The 16,580-nt window shown below is 41.7% G+C and overlaps 1 long non-coding RNA gene across 2 annotated transcripts in view; it reads right to left on the bottom strand.

Annotated features, from left to right (window-relative positions):
• LOC129622947 (uncharacterized) overlaps positions 1-16,285 on the bottom strand; it is a 51,859-nt gene extending 35,574 nt beyond the window's left edge. Inside the window, exons 1-3 of one of the 2 annotated variants that reach the window (XR_008700196.1) lie at positions 16,050-16,285; positions 14,212-14,390; positions 9,056-9,225 (exon numbers count right to left, since the gene is read on the bottom strand). This is a non-coding gene — a long non-coding RNA (uncharacterized LOC129622947). Of the gene's footprint in view, positions 1-9,055; positions 9,226-10,715; positions 11,196-14,211; positions 14,391-16,049 lie in introns of those variants that run through there. The other variant, XR_008700197.1, reaches the window with a different exon arrangement.
• Between the last annotated feature and the right edge of the window lie 295 nt (positions 16,286-16,580).

Here is a 16,580-nt window from a genome sequence, read left to right as displayed (position 1 = left end):
CTCTCATTCTTTCCTCCTTTATTCCTCTAAATGGTGCTCTCAACCTTTCCAACCCTCAAATATCTAGATTCTCTCTCTCTCCAAACTCCACTCAACAACCCACTCATCCACCTTCAAGTGAAGGGAAAGTGGCTCAGTTGTGTCCTCCTCTTTGCAACCCCGTGGAATTCTACAGGCCAGAATACTGGAGTGGATAGCCAATCCCTTTTCCAGGGGATCTTCCAACCCAGGGATCGAACCCAGGTCTCCTGCATTGCAGGCAGATTCTTTACTAACTGAGCCACCAGGGAAGCCCAAGAATACTGGAGTGGGTAGCCTATTTCTTCTCCAGGGGATCTTCCTGACCCAGGAATCAAATCAGGGTCTCCTGCATTGCAGGCGGATTCTTTACCAGCTGAACTACCAGGGAAGCCCTCCCCCTTCAAACCAAGATACAAATGACTGCTGCTGCTGCTGTTGCTAAGTCACTTCAGTCATGTCCGACTCTGTGTGACCCCATAGACAGCAGCGCACCAGGCTCCCCCGTCCCTGGGATTCTCCAGGCAAGAACACTGGAGTGAGTTGCCATTTCCTTCTCCAATGCATGAAAGTGAAAAGTGAAAGTGAAGTCACTCAGTCGTGTCTGACTCTTAGCGACCCCATGGACTGCAGCTAATAGCAACTAAAAAAAACTACTCCTTCCCTGGGCATTTACACTTAAACTCAGTCGAAAACTTAACTACAGGGACTTCATTTCATAGTGGCCATCAGTCACTTGTTGTTGCCCCCAAATCCTTGTTTTTAATCTCATAACAAAAATAGTATTCTTTGATATATACATAAAATAGGTAACATATTGTGATGGCTAGTTTTATGTGTCAATTTTGGTCACAGAGAGAGACCAGATATTTGGTTTAAACATTTCTTCTGGGTGTGTCTGCCAGTGAGCTTCTGGATGAGACTAGCATTGGATCAGTAGACTGAATAAAAACTGATTGCCCTCCCCCTTGTGGGTGGGCCTCTTGAAGGCCTGAGTAGAATAAAGACTGAGTGAGAAAGAATTCTTGTTTAGTCACTCAGTCATGTCCAATTGACTTTCTTGTAACCCCGTGGACTGAAGCCCACCAGCCTCCTCTGTCCATGGGATTTCCCAGGCAAGAATACTGGAGTGGGTTGCCATTTCCTTCTCCAGGGGATCTTCCAAACCCACATCTCCTACATTACATCTCCTGCATTATAGGCGAATTCTTTACTGCTGAGCCACCAGGGAAGCAAGGTGGCTCAGTGGTAAAGAATCCACCTGATAATGCAGGAATCACAGGAGACATGGATTTGATCCCTGGGTCAGGAAGATCCCCTGGAGGAGGGCATGGCAACCCACTCCAATATTCTCCTGGCATAATCCCATAGACAGAGGAGCCTGGGGGCTACAGTCCACAGGGTCGCAGAGTCGGATGCGACTGACTGAGCACACACGAGAAAGAATTCTTACTCTCTGCCTGATGGCATTTGTGCTGGGTCATTGGTCGCCAGCCTTCAGGCACAGACTAAAACTCTTTCATTGGCTCTCCTGAGTCTCCAGCTTGTCTACTTTAACCTTTATATTCTCATGGGCTAATTCCTTACAGTAGATGATAGATGGATAGATAGACAGACAGACAGATAGATAGATGATAGATTGAGCAATCTTATTGGTCTGTTTCTCTGGAGAACCCATATGAATTCATTATGCATCTGTATTCATTATAAAGTATTAGGAAATAACAAATCCTGGGAATTCCTTGGCGGTCTAGTGGTTAGGAGTCCTTGATTTCACTGCCAAGAGCAGCCGTTTGATCCCCTGTTGGAGAACAAAGATTTCACAAGCTGTGTGGTGCAGCCAAAATAAACAATGAATCCTTATGGGCCTACCACCCAATCCAAGAAGTAAACTCTGATTGCTCTTTTCTTTTCTGTTCTCCAGGCTTCTTCTCAGCTGTCCAAAGAATAGAGACTTCCCAGGCAGTCCAGATGTTAAGACTCGGCACTTCCACTGCACTGGATGAGGGTTTGGTCCCTGGTCTGGGAACTTAGTTCCCTCATGCCATACCACGTGACCAAAATACACATATATTTTGATCACCTTCTTAATGTCTTGATAGTTCCTCCCTGTGTAGATCCTGTCTTCTCAACAATAAATAAACAAATTTAAAAATTGTATTTCCCAGTTCTCCTTGTGCAGGACACCTAGGGTGATTGATATTCCAGCAATGCAATGCATCCATATTAGACTGATTCAGAATAAGTTGTACAGGGAATAGGTGGGGCATGAGTAATTCACATTTCTAGCATGGACTGGAACCAGCAGCATAGTGGCTTCCTGATCATAGGAGATGCTGTAACTCCTTTGGAAGGTCACTTTGGAATGTGGATGTGCACACTGAGACTATTCCTGGAAGCTTACCTAAAGTGTGTTTCTTCAATATTTGTGTGATTTTTTTCATCTCTATATCCCTGAATAAATTCCTTTCTGCTTCAAGTAACCAGAGAAAATTCATTGATTACAACTAAAGAACTCTGATCAGTACAAAAATTGGACTATAAATGGTTGCAAACAACAGGTTTCAAGGACATGGAACATTAGATTGACTATCTGACCAATTTGGGCTTGAAGTAAGTATTGGAGTATCATTAAATGATGGGATGTGACCCATGGTATGTGAGTCATGGTATGTGACCATGACTAGTAACCCATGGTATGTGAGATAATAAACTTTTGTCATTTGGAATTGTTGCAGGAAAGGGGACCTCTTCCAGGGCCTAAGAGTGGGCTCTTGTCTAACACTTGGAAATGAGTTGTCTGAGGAGGCACATGTTCTGACAAAGCAAGAAAATTTATTGGGAAGTGGCACCTAGGTGGAGAGCAGTGCTCTGCCACGTGGCTCACAGTCTCAGGTTTTATGGTGATGGTGTTAGTTTCCAGGCTGTCTCTGGCCAATCATTCTGACTCCTTGGCCAAGATGGATTCCAGCAAGGATTCCGGGAGGTTGGTAAGACATATGGCCTGACATCTCCTCTCTCCTTTTGACCTTTCCTGAATTCTTCCAGTTGGTGGTAGCTTGTTAGTCCCACATTACTTACCAGACCACCTGTTGTTAAGATAACTCATGCACCTGGTTATTATGGTGCCCGGCCAGGCCAGGAGGCTTCAGCCAGTGTTTCCCTAACAGAATGAAGTGACTATTGAAAATTTTGCCTTCCCTTCTGATTGTTTTCCATTTACATTGGGGTAAATCATTACATTGGGGTTAAGGAATATATAAAATGCGGGTTGAGATGGCTGCCTCTATTAGCATCTGTGAGCTTATAAAAATGAAGACAGACTAAAGAATGTAAATTCTCATACCCAGGTGTTCTTAGAGAAACAGGAAGCTTTTAGAACTCCTTTAAAAGAGTTTTTTTAATCTCTTATAGTCACGTGGCTGTCAAATGCAAAGTCAGTGCAGAGTCAGATCTGGCCAGTTACCGAATTTCAGTGCAAGTTGAATTCATGCCCTCACTAGATATCATATGTGAAAGTCAGGGCCTTGTTTGGGAAAGGGGGACCACAAGAAATGGAATGAGGGCATTGAATGGATCTAGATGACTCTGAGTAGCCTCAAATTCCGCTGCACCTTTCTTACCAAAAGAAGCTGTACCTTCTCCCCTGTCTGAAGATGCTCATCTGGCCTGCTTGAAGACCTTATAGTTACCTCATCTGAGACCGTTATCTCCTACAGGAATTCCTGTTCTCCTGCTTTTCACCCATGATCCTTCATTCCCTGCAGGCTTGTAACTAGTTCTAGATCTAGCATGCCTTTACGGACCAATTTTAATAGTCAAACACAGAAGGAAAAGATTCATATGCCAAAAAAATTGCAAGATTTTGCTCAAAGTAATATTGGTAAAAACTTGGAGAATTTATTGAGTGTTCTACCAGAAACATAATCTTATGGGCCAAATTATTAGCGTGGATGCACTAGCCAGAGATCCAGGGATTCTGCATTCATTCTCCTTAGCTTGAGCCAATTGTTAACTCAGTTGGTAGACTGTAACCTGGATTCCACTGTGTTCTATCACTGAAGGAAGCTGAAATGCTATGACTCCAGAAGCATAGGGAAATAAGACTGTATAGGTGGATTTATCATACACAATATCTAGCACATACCCAAACTAAGACCAGAGAACACTCCCTTTTCTAAAGCACTGGGGAAAATATTGATGAAGAAAGAACCAGAATCCTTGAAGACTGTTTTGTTGAATTTCTGCTGTACCCTGAGGATGAAGGTGGGAGACATTGCTATTAAAATTAGTTCCCTGATTTCAGCAGGGTTGATGGATATCAAGAGGGGCAGGCACTAAATAGTAGGATTTAAGTGCCAGAAACAGAGTAGATATAGTGATTACAATAGCAGAATGATTTGACTTTCAGGGATCTTTTGATGGTGGCTAATTGATGACAATATTTCTAAAACTGAACTAGATGGGCAGCCTATTCAGGATTTCCTTGCCCTGTAAAACTGAAAAATGTCTAAGCCGGGTGAACCTAGACTTAAATCATCATACCTGTCTTAAATCATCAGTACAGAATCATGACCTATTTCCCAATATTCAGACTCTCAATCCAGTGAATGAAAAGGAGAAATCTTGAGGAAGGACATTGTAAGAACCTATGAAAATCTGTCTCTATATCTAAAGTGCCTGCATACATTTACCAAGGTAACTGTGTACTAGAGAATGGGAAATACCTATAACTTTCACAAATTATCAAGGTGGCTTTGGACTTGGACTAACCCCCAGGGACCCAGAATATCACTGCTCCCCCCACACATATTCAAAGCAGAGACTTACATAAGGGAATCCAGAGATAAATGGAGTTAGAGTCCAAGTCCATTTCATGATAGGATCAAAATTTCTGTTAATCCAATCCCAATCCAATGGGGTTATTAGCCCCATTTCCTGAATTACAGTCTGAGTGGATAAATCTAGTAAATAGGAGAATCTTCAAATTGGCTTCCTGACCCAAAGTAAGCACTATTGGGACTGTCTCTTCCTAACAAAATAGTAAACCAAAAGTAACCCTGTATTTTTAAGAGAATTCTGGAAATGTGTCTTCATCAAAGAAAACTAAAGAAATGGTGAGTTCTGTTATGCCCTCATTTAACTCACCTGTGTAGTGACTAAATGGATCTTAGAGCATGATAGTAGGTTATCAAAAGCATAATCAGTAATTTTTGTAGCTGCTACTCTTCCTGAAGTCGTCTGTGCTAGAGCACACTGACCCACTCTGGCCATCTAAGATGTAGTTATCACATCTACAAATGCTTTACTCTCTGTCATAATAGCCTAAAATAACAGAAGCAATTTGCTTTCAAGGCTGAGCACTGAAGAATTTATATTTTCAAATTGTGGTGCTGGAGAAGACTCTTGACAGTCCCTTGGACTACAAGGAGACCAAACTAGTCAATCCTAAAGTAAATCAACCCTGAATATTCATTGGAAGGGCTGATGCTGAAGCTGAGGCTCCAATACTTTGGGCACCTGATGCGAAGAACTGACTCATTGAAGACCCTGATGCTGGGAAAGATTGAGGGTAGGAGGAGAAGAGGGTGACAGAGGATGAGATGGTTAGTATCACCAACTCAATGGACATGAATCTGAGCAAACTCTGGGAAGTACAGGGGTGCCTGGTATACTGCAGTCCACTGAATCGCAGAGTCGGACATGACTTAGCGATTGAACAACAAGAACGGGCACAGAACATTCATGTCCTGCCTGTGAGCTACACCAATTCTCTATGCTTCTTTTATTTGTGAAAAAAAGAAATTCTATCTTGTTTAAGTGTTATTATTTCAGGTCTTCTGTACTAAGACTGAAGATGGTGATTGCAGCCATGAAATTAAAAAACACTTACTCCTTGGAAGGAAAGTTATGACCAACCTAGATAGCATATTGAAAAGCAGAGACATTACTTTGCCAACAAAGGTCCATCTAATCAAGGCTATGGTTTTTCCAGTGGTCATGTATGGATGTGAGAGTTGGACTGTGAATAAAGCTGAGCGCCGAAGAATTGATGCTTTTGAACTGTGGTGTTGGAGAAGACTCTTGAGAGTGCCTTGGACTGCAAGGAGAGGCAACCAGTCCATCCTAAAGGAGATCAGTCCTGGGTGTTCATTGAAAGGACTGATGCTGAAGCTGAAACTCCAATATTTTGGCCACCTCATGCAAAGAGTTGACTCATTGGAAAAGACCCTGATGCTGGGAGGGATTGGGGGCAGGAGGAAAAGGGGACGACAGAGCATGAGATGGCTGGATGGCATCACCGACTCGATGCACGTGAGTTTGGGTGAACTCCGAGAGTTGGTGATGGACAGGGAGGCCTGGCGTGCTGCGATTCATGGGGTCGCAAAGAGTCGGACATGACTGAGTGACTGAACTGAACTGTACTAAGAGGTAAGAAAATTTCTAACAGAAATATGGACCATGTCAAAATGCATAACACACTCAAAGGATGTGGAAAGAAGGATTTGGAGGTATTTGGCCTTTCCTATTTGATAAATGCCCAAGAATGAAAATGTAGAGTCAGATGGTTTTTCTTGAAGGTGATTAGAAAGACTATCTTAACTGTAACAGCCCGTATGCTTCTGGTCTACACAGTCAATGTAGATGGTAGGTCAAACATTCTAAGTTTGAGTTTTTAATCCATCAAAGTTGTGGTTAAGCTGAACTGATTAGTTGTTCTATGGAACCAACAAGTCAATTCTAACCAGGCACTGATAGACTCAGTCTGTGAGACACACCTGCTTTTGATTAGCAAAATGTCTTCATTTCCACCATATAACAGCAATTTTTAAAGTTTTGATTTTTAATGTATACATAGCCACAGACCTATTCTTTTTCTCTTGGTTCTGGAACCAATACAGAATTTGCTAGTTTGACTGAAAGCTTAATCTCTCTAGAGCTCAGTAGTGAAAGAATAATAACACTACACCCACTATAAATTCCATCAGTAGAGGAGTTATGAAGATGAATGAGGCCACACTGGGCCAATTTCCTGTTTCATGTAAATCTAAAACATAGTAGAGTCACGTGGGATTAGAACCATAGGGACTATTTTTTAGATTCCCAGGAGAAAGTCACTTTATCAACATAAACTTGGCACAATTTTGAAACATAACAACATCCATTTCATTGGCCCATTGACTTGCTGTAGTAAGTTGTGATGTTTTCCTTATTATTTTATGCCTAAAGCCACAGAAAGATTAATGTTACAAGTTAAACAAACAGTTTGATATTTACAGCTTAGTCTGTTGGTGAATATTAAAGTTCTTTGCTTAGGCCAGCTTCCTGAGGCCCACAGGAGAAGGTCACATATGTACCGTGGAGACAGTCAGTGCACTTTCTCCCTAATGCTCAGTCCACAGACCATGTTCAAAAGCAGGGAACACAAGGAATAGCTACCATCTGTTATTGGAAGCAAGGGTAGAGAGTGGTGAGTCAATATAGAGAATATACCGTTTATGAATAAGGAAGAAGATCTGTATCCAGCTCTGGGTCAGAAATAAGCATTGATTTAATAAATGAGAAGCAGTGGTAAACTAGCTCTTCCAAGGGGATCTGCTGGATTCTAAGTTTCCATAACATCATTTCCATCAAGATATCTTGTTGAGAATGTCAGCTACACGCTGGAGAATCTGAGAGCCCCTGAGGCCCTTGAGACAGTTTATTTCTGTGACATTGGAGAAGAAGGCAGTGAATCCTCAGTGATGAAGGAAGAGGAGTGTTGTGGGACCCTTTTGCACAGCTGGTCGCATAATGAATACAGGGACTCTAGGCTATCTGTGAAGAGTAAGAATACGCCACCCTGAAATATGCCACTTTGACACATTGATTATTTTGAGCTGAAGACAATCGAAAAAAATAAGACCAAAAAAGTTCTCTATCCTTCCCCTACGAAGCAGGATATAAATTCGTAAAGTTTCCCCTTCTCCCCTCTCTTCCAGGAAAGAGAGAAGTTAACCATCAGAGACAATCCTAGACCCTTAATAGCCTAGAGACAGCACCAGTAGAATCTACATAGCAAACTTAATTGGCCTTTATCTTCTCCTAGTCCCCCTATATATTACCTCACCCAATTTTGCCCTCAACAGAAGTTCAAACTGTAACCAAACACAATTACCTGCAGATCTGGTTAAAATGCAGATTCTGCTTCTCACACCCATTAGGATAACTACTATCAAAAACAAACAGAAAATACATTGTCAGCAAGAAGAGAGAAGTTGGAACCCTTGTACACTGTTGGTGGAAATGTAAAATAGTGCACCTTCTGTGGAAAACAGTATGATGGGTCCTTAAAAAATTAAAAATAGAACTACTCTCTGACTCAGCAATTTCACTTCTGGAGACACCCAAAAGAACTGGAAGCAAGGTCTCAAAGAGATATTTGTATACCTAGTAGCACTATTCATGATAGTCCAGAAGTGAAGCAACTCAAATGCCTACTGACAGATAAAATGGATAAACAAGCTGTGGTATATGCATCCAGTGGAACATTATTCAACTTTAAAAAGGAAGGAAATTCTGACACATGCTACAATATGGATGAACATTGAGGCACTGAGCGAAGTGAAATAAGCTAGTCACATAAACACAAATACTGTATGATTTCACTTACACGAGGCACCAGGAATAGCTGAATTCATAGAGAAAGAAGGTAGACTGGTGGTGAATGGTGGTGGATGGCTCCTCAAGATGACTGTTCCCTTGCTGTCTGTACGTCCCCTATTGACCAGTCCTTGTTACACCTACACCTCACCTACATGAATGTGCTCACCCCTGCCCCAGCTAGTGATTATTCTAATCCTTAGGCTAGAACAGCTCTACCTGGTAGTTTATTACAGAGAAACATTTGCCCTCATAATGGTTGTTAACCTGGGGGGCTATAAGGCATGAATCTCAGCTGCTGGTTTCCCTGGGAACTGGTAAGCCAACCTAACTTCAATTCCTCCTATAAATGGTAGCCTCCTTCTCCCCCAAGTCAAAGGTTGCTGTGTCTTACCTGTCGTCTGCCATACATTTTGAGGTGTTGCTCCAGGACCCTTTGTTTTGGACTCATGAGAGCCCCTGTTCAATAACTCACTGAAGTCTCGGTTGCTGTCACTGGACTCAGTGTCGAGGCTGGCAACTACAATGCTTGCAGAAGGCATCCCAACAGGTGGTTATCAGAGCCTGGAGAATGAGAAGTAGTTGTTCAGTGGAAGTTTCTGTTTTGCAAAATGAAAACGATTCTGGAGATTGATTGCACAATAATGTGAATATACTTCACAGCATTGAACTGTACACTTAAAAAGTGATTAGGATGGTAAACTCTATGCTATGTGTACAGTTGACCCTTCATATCCATGGATTCCACATCCACAGATTCAACCAACCATGGATTGACAATATTTGGGGGAAAAAAATCCCATAAAGCAAAACTTGATTTGCCACTCACCAGCAACTATTTACACAGCATTTACGTTGAATTAGGTAATAAGTAATCTAGAGATGATTTAAAGTATACTGGAGGGTGTGTGTAGGTTATATGCAAATACTGCCCCATTTTATCTAAGGGACTTGAGCATCTGTGGATTTTGGTATCAGCAGTTTCCTGGAATCAATCCTTCTCAGATACTGAGGGTATGTCTGTATTTTACCACAATTTTTAAAACATCTATATGCAAATTCTGAGATCTGGAGTGGGACTAGAGATTATGCATTTTGGGGGGATCTATTTAAAATTCCAAAGCCCAGACTATACCTAGACCCATTCAATCACAGTTTCTAGGGGTGGACTCCAGGCATAAGAGGTTTTGAAGCTTTCAAAAACCTGCTTCCAAACTATGATTCCAATGTGCAGACATGTTTGAGAACCACTATTCTCCACTGAGTTGGTTTTCACAAAGGAGTTGGTTTTCACAAATCTCACTCTATTCTAGTAAAGAACTGATTGGACAGCCCAGAACAGGCTGCACTTTAGAAGCATCTATGGCTGATTCATGTTGATGTTTGGCAGAAACCAACACAATACTGTAAAGCCATTATCCTTCAATTAAAAATAAATAAAATTTTTAATAAAAACTAAAAAACAAAACAAAAAATTACTTGCACTTTGGTGCCACCATCTCCCACCTCCCAAGATATTCTAATTTAATTGCTCTAGAGGAAGCTTGGACAGGATACTTTTTAAACCTCCTCAGCTGATTCCACAGAGAAGGCAGTGGCACCCCACTCCAGTACTCTTGCCTGGAAAATCCCATGGACAGAGGAACCTGGTAGGCTGCAGTCCATAGGGTCTCGAAGAGTCGGACACGACTGAGCGACTTCACTTTCACTTTTCACTTTCATGCATTGGAGAAGGAAATGGCAACCCACTCCAGTGTTCTTGCCTGGAGAATCCCAGGGACGGGGGAGCCTGGTGGGCTGCCATCTATGGGGTTGCACAGAGTCCGACAGGACTGAAGCGACTTAGCAGCAGCAGCAACAGCTGATTCCAAGTGAAAACTCTTAGCTGAGATGTTTCCCCATTAACTGCGGCCTCTGCTTAGCCCGCCTCTCTGCTCTCTCACCTAGCCATCTGTTCAGACTCTGTCCTTTGCCTGTCCTCTGTGCATCCCACACTCTGACATTGGTTTGATTATCCAAGTATTAAAGTGTGGCTGATTAAGGGAGCACAGTACCAATTAATCAAGTGTATCCAGCAGGCACGGAATACTGTCAGAAATCATGGATCTACTTTTGTGCCATTAGCTTCACGTCCAGAAAATTTTGATTTTAAACCATCCACTTTAGCCTCACAAAGGTATTCATTCCTTTCAAAAGTCACAGAAAAGGTGTTTGGTTCATGAAGCTTGTCCTACTAAGGGGATAGGATGAGCATGGGATTTGGAGAATATTTATGTGTCAGCTTGCATGAGGCCACAGGGTGCCCCTGACGATTGTGGAAACGTTGTTTCTGGGTGTGTCTCTGAGGGTGTTTTCAGATGAGATTAACATTTGCATTTGCAGATTGAGTAAGCAGATTTTTCTCCCCAGTGTGTGTGGGCCTCACCAATCCACTCAAGGTCTGCACAGAATAAAAAGATGAGTGAGAACAAATTTTCTCTCTCTGCCCTACTGCCTTTGAACTGGGATATTGATTTTCTCTTGCCTTCAGACTCAAACTTACACCATCAGCTCTTCTGCTTCTCAGGGCCTTCAGACTTAAACTGGAACTATACCAATGGTTCTGGGTCTGAACTCCTCAGCCCCCATAACTGTGTGAGCCAACTCCTATATATACATAGGTGCGCATTATATATGTTTATATATATGAGTGTATATAAACACATATATACATGCGTCTTATTGGTTATGTTTCTCTGAAGAACTCTGGCTAATACTGTGTGCCCTAGCAGTACTTCATTCTTTCATTTATCACATAAAACCATGTTTTTTGAGAGCCTACTATATGCTGGACACAGTTCAGCATGCTTGAATAAAATCAGCATGCACTCTTCCAGCTGCAGAAGCCTCTTTTTCTCAGATTAGTAGAAAACCCCAAATGCCTGTAACTTATATACAAGACACAGATTCTACATAGATTAGTATCTGGTGATTGTTAGTGAAATTCAGCAATCAGTCATCATATTAAGTCCCTGCCTGCCATCTCTGATGTGAGACCCAGAGGTTCCTGCCATCTCTCTAGGGTACAGTGTCAGACAGGGCTAAGGAGAAAACATGCTTTATACACCCTGATTGCTTCTTGTTACACCTTACTAATGCAATCTGTATTGCACATTAGAATTAGCATAATATTATCAGAAATGCTGGGCAAAAATGTTCTGAGCCTGCAATGCTCTTTGTGCTTTGGGTTTTGTTCTTCAGGAAGTTGTTTTAGAAAGGGCACAGCAAGACCTTGTATTTTCTTGCTAGAGCTGTTAGGGAGAACAACTTCTTTACCCTTTTTCAAATAATAAATCGTGAGTGATAAGCTACATCATTGCATCAGGTATGACTACTCCTGGCCAAGGAACATTTAACAACATTCTGATAAGTCACAGGACTTATTTTTTTTTTAAGTTCTCTTTGATCTTTCAGATCAAAACTGTGGCTAACAGCAATGTTTGGGCCAATTCCATTTATGGTGTGCTATTTGTAAAGAACCTAAGCTGTGGCCTTCCTAGGAACAGGCACTTATGGACACCTACACATAAATACAAGCACTGATTTTCTCTGATTGCATGTGAGCCTCTCTCCTCTATAAATCTCTCACAGAAAGAGGCCTTACCTATCCAATAGATATATTTCATGCCTGTTGGACTTGTGTGGCTCTTGGAACATTGTTCACTTATCTCCTTTATCTTTGAGAAGTTCAGGCTGTGGAATAGACCCTAACTGCTGATTCTCTAGTCAACCCTGAATGTGGAGGGGACAACAGCATTTGCTGAGTCCTGGGAAAATTCCTGTTGAGAAGGTCAGGGAGATGCTTGAGTTCATCTGCAGACTTAGCTTAGTCTAAATCTCCACTCTGAATGTGGCTCACTCTCTGGAAGTCACCGTCCCCTCCCCAACTCAAAGACCTCACACCCTCTGATGTCAGCTTGAACATCCTGGACTGGGTCTCCATCTCACTTCCCTGGAACTCCCTTACCCCCAGACCTTTATCCTGAAAAAAAATTGTTTCCTGATTAGGATACTAGCTCTCAGGTTCACTTAAAAGTAAAATGAAACCCTGGGCCAAAACGGTAATTAAGCTTGCAATCTTTCTGATGGTAGAACCAAGAGATGAAGCTGTGGTTTTGACTTTTCCCCACATGTAGAAACAAGAAGATGGAGATTACTGTGCTCCTGACTGACTCTGGGAAACTATTTCTCCCTTGAGATAGATTGGCATTGACTATATATACCCCTTCTTAGGGGCTTCCCAGGTGTCTCAGTGCTAAAGAATCCTCCTGCCAATGCAGGAAACACAGGAGACACAGGTTCAATGCCTGGGTCATAAAGATTCCCTGGAGTAGGAAATGGCAACCCACTTCAGCATCCTTGCCTGGAAAATTCCATGGGCAAAAGAGCCTGGCAGGCTACAGTCCATGGGGTCACAAAGAGTCAGACACAACTGAGCACACACACATGCACCCCTTTTTAATCCCATTTTCACTTTTCCCTGATTTTAAATTGTTCTACCTTTGCTATTGCACATCTCCAGGTTAGTTTAGAGGAAAATGATGAATTTTTTCTTAAGTGCTTAACTCAGGTGCGGTTCAAATTTTCAATTTTCAATTAGAAATTAGGATACATGAATTGTGTCCTAAGGAAAGTTCAAGGTAACTTTATTTTGTGCAACTGATATTTTTGTGTTCTCCCCCATTAGAACATCTCCATTCTTTTTCTCTGAATATAAAGATAAAACCTGCTCATTATAAAAAATGCAGGCAGTATAGGAATTTATACATAAAGGGAAAATTGCCTACAATCTCATCATTCAATAGCTTCTGTGAATTTTTTTAAACTAAGATATAGTTCACATAGCATAAAATTAATCCTTTTAAAGTGAACAATTAAGTTTTTAATATATTCACAAGATTGGACAATCACCACCATTATCTAGCTCCAGAACCTTTTCAGCGTGCCAGAGAAACCACTGTGCCTACTGCCAGTCACTTCCCACCCTCTGTCCTGCCCAGGCCTTGCAACCACTCACGTACTTTCTGTCTATCTGAATTTCCCTATTTTGGACATTGCATGTAACTGAGATAATACGATTTGTGACCTTTTGTGACTGGATTCTTTCACTTAGCATAATGTTTTCAAGGTTCGTGTTGTAGCAGGTAACAGTACTTCATTTTTTTTAATGCCTGAACAACTTTCTATTATATGAATAGACCACATTTTTTTAAACCATTCATCCTTCGTTGATGAATATTTGAGTTGTTTAATTTTAGGGCTATTATGAATCATGCTGTTATGAACATTCATGTGCAAGATAACATTTTCAATTCTCCTGGCCTACGAATATTTTAATGAATAATATTTCAGTCTTTTTATATGCATATCTCTATTTACAGATAAATATATTGTGATATATTATCACCCCTAACTATTCATTCCCATTTCCTGAGAAATAATTCCTGGAGGCAATTAATCAGGTATCAAATGACTTGCAGTGTCTTCCAAGGGAACAATAAATATACCCACCCCATCATCATCCCCAACATGTTGCTTTCTTACACTCCACGACTGAGCAGAAGTTTTAGAGCCGCTGTATGTTTCTGTGAGCTCTCCTACTCTTTCCCTCTGTTCTGGATAGAAGACTGCTTCTTCAGTTTAGGTCGCAGTGTAAGACCAAGGAGCTGAAAAGCAGCTGACTGTAGCCACTAACAACATGAAAGAGGAATGAGTTAGTATTATGAACCGCTGCGATTTGGGGGGGGGGTCATTGTTTCTGTGGCAAAGCAAATACATAAATAAATCATATACTATCTGCTTTTGGACATTTTTACAGATAAAACTTTTTTTCTTTTTTTGGCAGTGCCAAATCTTCATTCTTCATTACATGCATGTGTTCCTCTAGTTGAGGCGCACTGGCTTGGTTGCCCCACAGAATGCGGAATCTTAGGTTCCTAACCAGGGAACTGGTTACAAGTCAATAGCTTACAATTCACCACATACCCTGCATTGGGAGGTAGATTCTTAACCACCTGACCACTGGGGAAGTCCCCTAATGTAAATTTGTAACAGTGGAGTTACTGAAACTGAGGTCCAAATAGACTAAGTGAATTGTTCCAGGTGACAGAATTAGTAAGAGAGACAAAGTCAATTTTATATCCTTGTCCTGATTTGCCTGTTTTCTAATTAAAGCAAAAGAGAGGGTAATCTGGGACCTTCTGATGAGATTACAGGACATTTATAAAGATCTGCACAGTTGTTGGGCTGAAAATTCCAAACTCACTCATGCTTTACTAATTAATGAGTTAATACTAATTGGAAAATTGTAGACAGCTGAAATGTGTGTGTTGGGCTTTTGGGAAATTTTTCTTTTTCAAGCAGGTAGCATATTCTAAGAGTTAATCCTTATTCTTTATCTCTGCAGCCTTCAGGTTTGGAATCAGTACTGACAAATAAGATCTCTGCTTTCAATCCATTTTGCATGTCTTACCCAACTGCCACTGCGTTTTGCATGATTTAACACAATCGCCTGCCTCTGCCCCAGAGCCTGTGAGGGGAGTGGAAGGCAATCTTGGCCAGCACCTGCCCACACTCCGTCTGCTTTAAGGCAGCATTTCCATCTCTTTCTCTATCTTAAACTCATAAGTAAATAACAGTTTTGCATAACTAATTTTCAGAAAGAGAGGATTTTAGTAAATTGCCACTATTATTTAATAATAGCCAATGGCTTACAAAGCACCATGGTTAGAATATACAAGTTTTAGTCTTAATATCACTTATAGGTGGTAAAATGGCCACCAGTAGTCTTCAGAAACCTGAGCCGAACACCCAAAGAGCTTGCCTTCCTTACAGTATACTGAGTAGGCAAAGTTCCATTAAACATAATTGACTTTTGGGACTTCCCTGGTGGTCCAGTGGCTAAGACTCTATGCTCCCAATGCAGGTGGCCCAGGTTCCAGGCTGGTCAGGGAACCTGTTTCAACATGTCACAACAAAGAGTTCATGTGCCACAACTAAGACCCAGCACGGTCAAATAAATAAATATTTTAAAAATAATAATAATAATTGACTTCCATGTTTTAATAGAGGTGAGAATAGTTAGATAAGTTTCTTTTACCAATTTCTTTTTTTTCTCTCCGATCTATTGGCACCTATACATAGATATACAGCATATGACCAGAATGGTACAAACTGTGAGTCTTTTGCACCAAATATACTTTATATTTATTACAGCATAGGTTTTTAAGGGCTTCCTCAGCAGCTCAGATAGTAAAGAATCCACCTGGAATGCAGGAGACCCAGGTTTGACCCCTGGATTGGGAAGATTCCTTGGAGAAGGGAATGGCAACCCACTGCAACATTCTTACCTGGAGAATTCTGTGGACAGAGTTGCCTGTCGGGCTACAGTCCATGGGGTCACAAAGAGCTGGACATGATGAGCAACTAATACTTTCACTTAGGCTTTAAGAGATGATCCTAGTCTAATAGCCTCAATTCATAGGCAAGAACAATAATATCCTCAGAACGTAAAGGGCATTTCCTAGGTCATGAACCAGGTGGCATAGCGAGGCCTAGAACGCCAGTCTCTTGACCCTTAGCCCAGGGCTCTCTTCTCACTCCAGGCCACTCCCTCAGCATGTGAGTAACCCAGAGGGAATCTTTACAACCTGCTCAAGATGGGAATAAGATGGCACCACTGAATCTTCTAGAAAGTTGAGCCACCCAAGAAAAGTGCCCTGTGAGTGAGCATGAGCCCTGTGGAGGAATAGGAACAAAGATACCTACTAAGTTGAGGGATGGCAGCACACACAGGCGGAGAAGGCAATGGCACCCCACTCCAGTACCCTTGCCTGGGAAATTCCATGGACGGAGGAGCCTGGTAGGCTGCAGTCCATGGG

The sequence above is a fragment of the Bubalus kerabau genome, chromosome 11, assembly GCF_029407905.1.
Source record: "Bubalus kerabau isolate K-KA32 ecotype Philippines breed swamp buffalo chromosome 11, PCC_UOA_SB_1v2, whole genome shotgun sequence".
Taxonomy (NCBI): domain Eukaryota; kingdom Metazoa; phylum Chordata; class Mammalia; order Artiodactyla; family Bovidae; genus Bubalus; species Bubalus kerabau.
Note: the sequence above shows the minus strand (reverse complement) of the source record. Positions and strands in the feature narration are given on the sequence as shown.